The sequence below is a fragment of the Callospermophilus lateralis genome, chromosome 20 (assembly GCF_048772815.1).
Source record: "Callospermophilus lateralis isolate mCalLat2 chromosome 20, mCalLat2.hap1, whole genome shotgun sequence".
Lineage (NCBI taxonomy): Eukaryota > Metazoa > Chordata > Mammalia > Rodentia > Sciuridae > Callospermophilus > Callospermophilus lateralis.
Genome location: NC_135324.1, coordinates 3,538,190 through 3,544,593, shown reverse-complemented (window position 1 = coordinate 3,544,593; position 6,404 = coordinate 3,538,190).

Here is a 6,404-nt window from a genome sequence, read left to right as displayed (position 1 = left end):
GCTGACAAACTCCCAGTTCCCCGCACAGATTTGTAAAACCGCCATGATCACCACCCACACCACAGAAATTGCTAGAAACCATCCAGAGAGTCTCCCTGCCTCCCCCGGTTCCTTGCATGGAATCCAAGCATGGAAAGCAGAACAGCTTACTCTGGAATCCACCAGAATGTTCTCCTGGCACGACCACCATTTTTTTTTTTTTTTTTTTTTTTACCATATCCAACTTTTTTTTCAACTCTTTTGCTTCTGAGCACGTGGGTCTCTCTGGAAGTGCCTTCCTCTACCAAGTGCCGAAATTGTAAGGCCACCGTGGGGGGGGGGGGGCACTCCTTTGCGGGCCATGGACTCTTGGTCCCAGGATGTGAACTGAAGCAGCTTAGCTCGAAGATAGACTCCCGTGTCTCTGCCTCTCAGGTTGTGTTAGCTTTGCACTCCACCAGTTCATTCCCCCCACCCCCAACTGTCCTGGGGAAAGTGGGAATCTTAAGCAACTGGTCTCTATTTTATTTCTGCAAGGAAGGACCAGACAGAGGTCGTGTCAGACAGAGGCTACGGAGCAGGTGGGACAAGCTGTAACTGGAGAGGCCTGCTGAGTCTGCATATCTGGGACAAGAGGACCATCATGGGGCTTCCCTTGCAGTCCACTTCGGATGACAGAAGGACTAAGAACCCTGCAGCCTCAAAAGACCTGGCAATGCCGAGCCCAGTGGCGCACGTCAGCAATCCCAGCGAGTCGGGAGGCCGAGGCAGGAGGATCGCAAATTGGAGGCCAGCCTCAGCAACTTGGTGAGACCCTGTCTCAAATTAAAAAAATAAAATAAATAAAAAGGGCTGGGGAGGTGGCTCAGGGGTAGAGCACCCCCTGAGTTCAATCTCCAGTACAGGAGAAGGAGGAGGTGGAGAAAGAATTCAAACAACTTACCACTATTCTTCCAGGAAAAAGAAACTGCTCACTGTACGCTCCTCGGCCCTTCCCAGGGGACAGGGCTCCTGGATCTCTGTCGCCTCAGTCACCACCTTCTCTGTACCCTCCCTGCTGTCCCCACCCTTCATGTACCCAGAGGTGGAGATAATCCAGCCATCAGAGAGGAGACCCTCCTGGAGGGGGAGGGGGAGGGGGAGGAGAAGGCCGCCCCCACACCATTCCCGGGTCCTGAGCCCCTTATTGCAGATGGCCTGATGTCCACTTTTAATTTCCTGCCTGGTCTCGATGGACAAACAGATAGAGGCAGACAGAGCTGGAGCCACCGCCGGGGGAGGGAGGCCCTGCAAGAGGCCCTGTAATGGAGGCTGCTGCCCTCTGGGTCCTGCGGGGAAGTGGGCAGCCATGTCTAGGGGTGGTCTCGGTGGGGAGGGGGCTGGGGGCATGATCTTAGAGGACCCATGAGCTTACTGGTTCCCGTGGCCCTCTGGGATTGTCCAGAGGAAGAAGGAGAAGCCGCACACACAGCCTCCATCCTTCCATTCCCAGGAGCCTCTGCCCCGGCACCTCGATTCCATCCTAAAAGTTCATCCTCAGAATTGTAACATGCAGAGACTTGACTGTCCCTGTTTTTTTTGGGGGGGAGTATTGAGGTTTGAACCCAGGGGCGCTTAACCCACTGAACCACATCCTCAGCCCTTTTCATTTTTTTTTTTTTTTTTTAATTTTGAGACAGGGTCTCACTAAGTTGCTGAGGCCGACCTCCAAGGGTGATCCTCCTGCCTCAGCCTCCCAAGAGGCTGGGATGACAGACGTGCATCACCCTGCCCGGCCAGGCCCCCTGATTTTTGTTCCCATAACCAAATGATTGGAAGAGAAAGGGGAAAAAATGAATTTAAGAATCAAACAGGAAATAGGGAGTCCCTTAGGTCAGAAAGGAGGTCAGTGGTGAACCAGGCAGAGGAAGGAGGGGAGGTGGAGGGGGGTGGGCAGGACCCAGGCCCTGCCTGGGGGGGTTCTGGTTTTGAGGTGAGGTGTCCCCAAGAGCTCAGGTCTAGGGGTGAGGTGACTGGGTCAGGACAGCCCTCAGCCGGTCCTCTGATAGTCCTCCCGCCCCCAGGTGGCCTGCATGCTGTCTTGCCAGGGCGCCTTCCACCATGTACTGAATGATGCAGCAGGCAGGCCCTCACTGGAAGCCGCTGCCGCGCTCTAGGACTTCCGGCCTCCAGAACCGTGACGTCAGAGATACCCTAAGCTTTCTCATGGCACAAACCAACAAGTTCCCCCCCATTTTCCCGTCACTTGTCACCAGAACGGTACCGAACCACACAAGGGGCATTTTTCTCAGGAGCCCGCTGGGAAGGGGCTGAATCTGCAGGGAAGACCGTGGGAGGTACCTGCCCTCGGATGCAGGGGAATGCCAGCGTTGGGGACAGGAGGCTGAGATCCGCGGCAACTATAAAAAGTTCCTAATGCCTCCAATCATCAGGCCAAAGTTACCCCAGCAGGCTCCACTTACCTACCCCAACCAAGAAACGTTTCTTTCTTTACATTCCAGCTTATAAACCACTCACCTAACTGGCCTTCACCCAAATCCAGACAGGTGGACACTTCTGAGAGCCCCCATTGTATGGTCAAGGAGGTTCAGAGAGGTTAAGTGACTGACCCAAGGTCACACAGCTTGATAAATGGTAGAGCCAGGACTTGGAAACCAGGTTCCTCTGGCTTCCTGACCCCAAATCTGTTTTTTGGTTTTTATGTAATAAATTCTAACATCTTCCTGTATTATTATTATTATTATTATTATTATTATTATTATTATTATTATTTATGGGTGCAGTGGTGTACAACTGTAGTCCCTGCTACTCAGGATGCTGAGAGAGGCAGGAGGATCGCTTGAGCCCAGGAGTTTGGGGCAGTAGTGCGCTAGGCCAGTCGGGTGTCCCCACTGCAGCCAGCCTGGGCCACACAGCAAAACTCCATCTCAAAAAAGAAAAACAAAAAGATCCTGGCGAGAGCAGCCAAACGCACCAGCCTCCGCCCAGGGCCTCCGCCCAGGGCCTCCGCCCAGGGCCTCCGCCCAGGGCCTCCGCCCAGGGCCTCCGCCCAGGGCCTCCGCCCAGGGCCTCCGCCCAGGGCCTCCGCCCAGGGCCTCCGCCCAGGGCCTCCGCCCAGGGCCTCTGCCGGCGGGACCCGCCCCCTGGGGGCGTGGTCTCTTGAGTGACGGGGCGGCCCCGGGGGTTTGCAGGCTCCTTTGCCCCAGGCTCAGAGCCTAGCGGAGCCCAGCGAGTGGGTGAGTCGCCCCGCTGTGGCCTGTTGAGGACGAGCCAGCAGGGATGGCTGGGCAGGCTGCTTCCTGCTGCTTAAATAATTAAAAAAAGAAAAGGAAAAAAAAGTCCTCCTGGTAATTTGGAGAAAAACAAAACAAAACAAATCAAACCCTGACTCTCACAAGCTCCAGGGAGGCTCATTAGTGACAGACGGTTTGTCACAGGAGAAGGACCAGGGCTGGACGCTGGGTGTGAGGCTGATGAGGCTCAGGGGGGGCCTGGGGTGGGAACTGGGGATGAACTCAGGGGCGCTCGACCCCTGAGCCCCGTCCCCAGCCCTATTTTGTGTCTTATTTAGAGACAGGGTCTCACTGAGTGGTTTAGGGCCTCGCTTTTGCTGAGGCTGGCCTCCAACTTGCGATCCTCCTGCCTCAGCCTCCCCCCGCCCCCCAAGGAAACTTCTCTGCTCATGTGTGCTTAGGAAGAAGAGGGAAACAGAGATGGAGGGAGGGAAGGACCGGGTTTAGGGAAGATTCACCCTTTCCGGGCACACCCCCAGTGACCCACCTCCCCCAGTGACCCACCTCTTCTAGTCACACCCCACCTCCCAATCCATTCAAACTAGGAGGACTCATTAGGTTGTAGCTCTCTCAGTCCAGTCAATTTACTCGTGAATATCATTTTTTTTTACTTTTTCTTCCAATGCTGTGGTTTAAATCCAGGAACACTTTACCACCGAGCTAAATCTCTAGTACTTTTAATTTTTTTTTTTTTTTTTTTTTTTTAATTTGAGATGCTAAGTTGCTGAGGCTGGCCTCAAATTTACACTCCTCCTGCCTCAGCCTCCCCAGTTGCTGGGAATGGATGTGGGCACCACCACACCTGCTTACCTCTGAACATTCCTGCAGGAACAGGAGCTTTGTGGGGGCCCGTCATCTCCAAACCGTATAGTGGTGCAGCTCAGGAGGCTGAGGCAGGAGGATCGCAAGTTGGGGAGGCCAGCCTCGGCAACTTAGTGAGGCCCTAAGCAACTCATCGAATAAAAATAAAATAAAATAAAATAAAAAAGGGCTGGGGATGTGGCTCAGTGATAAATTGCCTCTAGTTCAATTCCCAGGACCTGCAAAATAATAATAATAATAATAATAATAATAATAATAATTCAGTGTCTATTTTCTTTAACCTAATCAATGTCAGGACTTGGCTCAGACACCCACTTCTGTAGGATGCGTCCATGGTCAGATGCCTCGTGGGTGCTGGGGTAAGTAAGAAAGAAAAAAATTAAAAACCCTTCCAGCTTCACATGCTCCAAAATCCACTCATGTCTGGAGGTCAGGCCGCTGAACAAAATATTATTAGTCTCCCATTAGCTTTGCCGTGGACGAGCCCTGTGACGTGGGGTTCTGATGCTGATTCATGGTTGCCTAGGTTACTTTCAGGCCTTGAAGACAGATTCTGCCGAGAACCCTGACTTCGCTTGAACCCGCGGGTGTCAGAGAGGTGACCGGAACAGGAGGCAGAGACCTGGCGTCTCTGCCTTGGGATTGCCTCTGTCCCCCACCTGCTGGGGCTGACATCTCTACATGGGGACACGCTGGCCACTTGAGAAATGTTTTGTCTAGAACTACCATAAAGGGCCCGTGTCCCCGGGCTCCCTTCAAGGTTAAAGTCGCACCTAAAGCTGCCACCGTGGAAAATATTGGACCATAAAAGGAACAGAAAAGAGGTGATGTCCAAGTTCTGGAAGTCCTCTGCGCATTCTCTAAAAAAAAAAAAAAAAAGGCACGACTTGGCCGGGCACGGGGGTGCACACCTGTCACCCCAGTAGCTCTGGAGGCTGAGGCAGGAGGATCGCAAGGTGGAGGCCAGCCTCGGCAAAAGTGAGGCCCTAAGCCACTCAGGGAGACCCTGTCTCTAAATAAAATGCAAAACAGGGCTGGGGAGGGGGCTCGGGTTGAGTGCCCCTGAGTTCAATCCCCGGTACCAAAGATAAATAAATAAAAAGGCATGACCCCTCCCGTCCTCCCCTTTATTATCCCCTCTCTCCCTGTCGATACTCTGGCCCTGTGTCTGTGACCCCTGGGTCCCCTGAGTCGAGAAGCGATTTACTAATTAGGATCCCGCCTTCCCATCCCATAAACTCGTGCTGTTGATGGTCAGGCATCTTTCCTGGGTCTCGGGCTTCATGATACCAAGAATTTGCAGCATGAATGTTTGTACCCAAGTCCCTGGGCCTGGCTGGCTGGAGGGGACAGGTGCCGTCTCCTGGGGAGGGGAGGGTCACCAGGGAAGGGTCCACCCAGGAGGGATTCGGGTCCACAGAGAGGTGATCTTTGGGGCCTCGGAGGGATGAGAGACATAGGGCCACTTCACATTTGGTAACTGTGTATGAAATAATCAAATATATTCCATATTTTTTTTTTAGCCAGGGATTGAACTCAGGGTCACTCCACCACGGAGCCCCCTCCCCAGCCCTATTTTGTATTTTATTTAGAGACAGCGTCTCCCTGAGTTGCTTAGGGCCTCCCTTAGTTGCTGAGGCTGGCCTCCACCTTGCGATCCTCCTGCCTCAGCCTCCCGAGCTGCTGGGGTGACAGGCGTGGGCCGCTGCGCGCCCAGCTCAAGGTGCACATCTTTGACACACAGTTCTCCGCGGAGCTCTGGCTTAAGTGAAGATGCCCATCCAAGAGCGATCCCACCAGAATGTGATTCGGGGGTCTATCTCTTGGCTCAGAGATCAGGTAAATATGTCCAATAATGAGTCGCCAGTTCACGTGACAGTCTTGCTCTATTAAGCCAACTGTCTTATTCAGTCTAAGAAGTTTCAACGTGGATACCTGGAAAATATGGTGCCTGAGCAAATCCTTCCCAACCCCTTGGGTGCAGGTCGAATGGGGAGGGGACACCAGGGTGAGATCATACCTGCCGGAGGATATAAACCCCGTGGAGGAGGACCTAGGAGCCCCAGCTTACATCCCAGGCTGGCCTGGCGACCATCTGACCCCCAAACATGGGTGAGAACCCAGTAGGGATCAGTAAACGTATTGCCCAACCCACAGCTGACTTCAGTCATGTGAGAGGGACCAGAAGAACAGCCCAGCTCATCTAATGAAAGCCCAGCTCATTAGTAGCTCCTAATCCTCTTAGAAACCACAAAAAAAAAAAAAAAAAAAAATTATCCAGGGCTGTTTCCCAAACCTGTCTCATGAGCC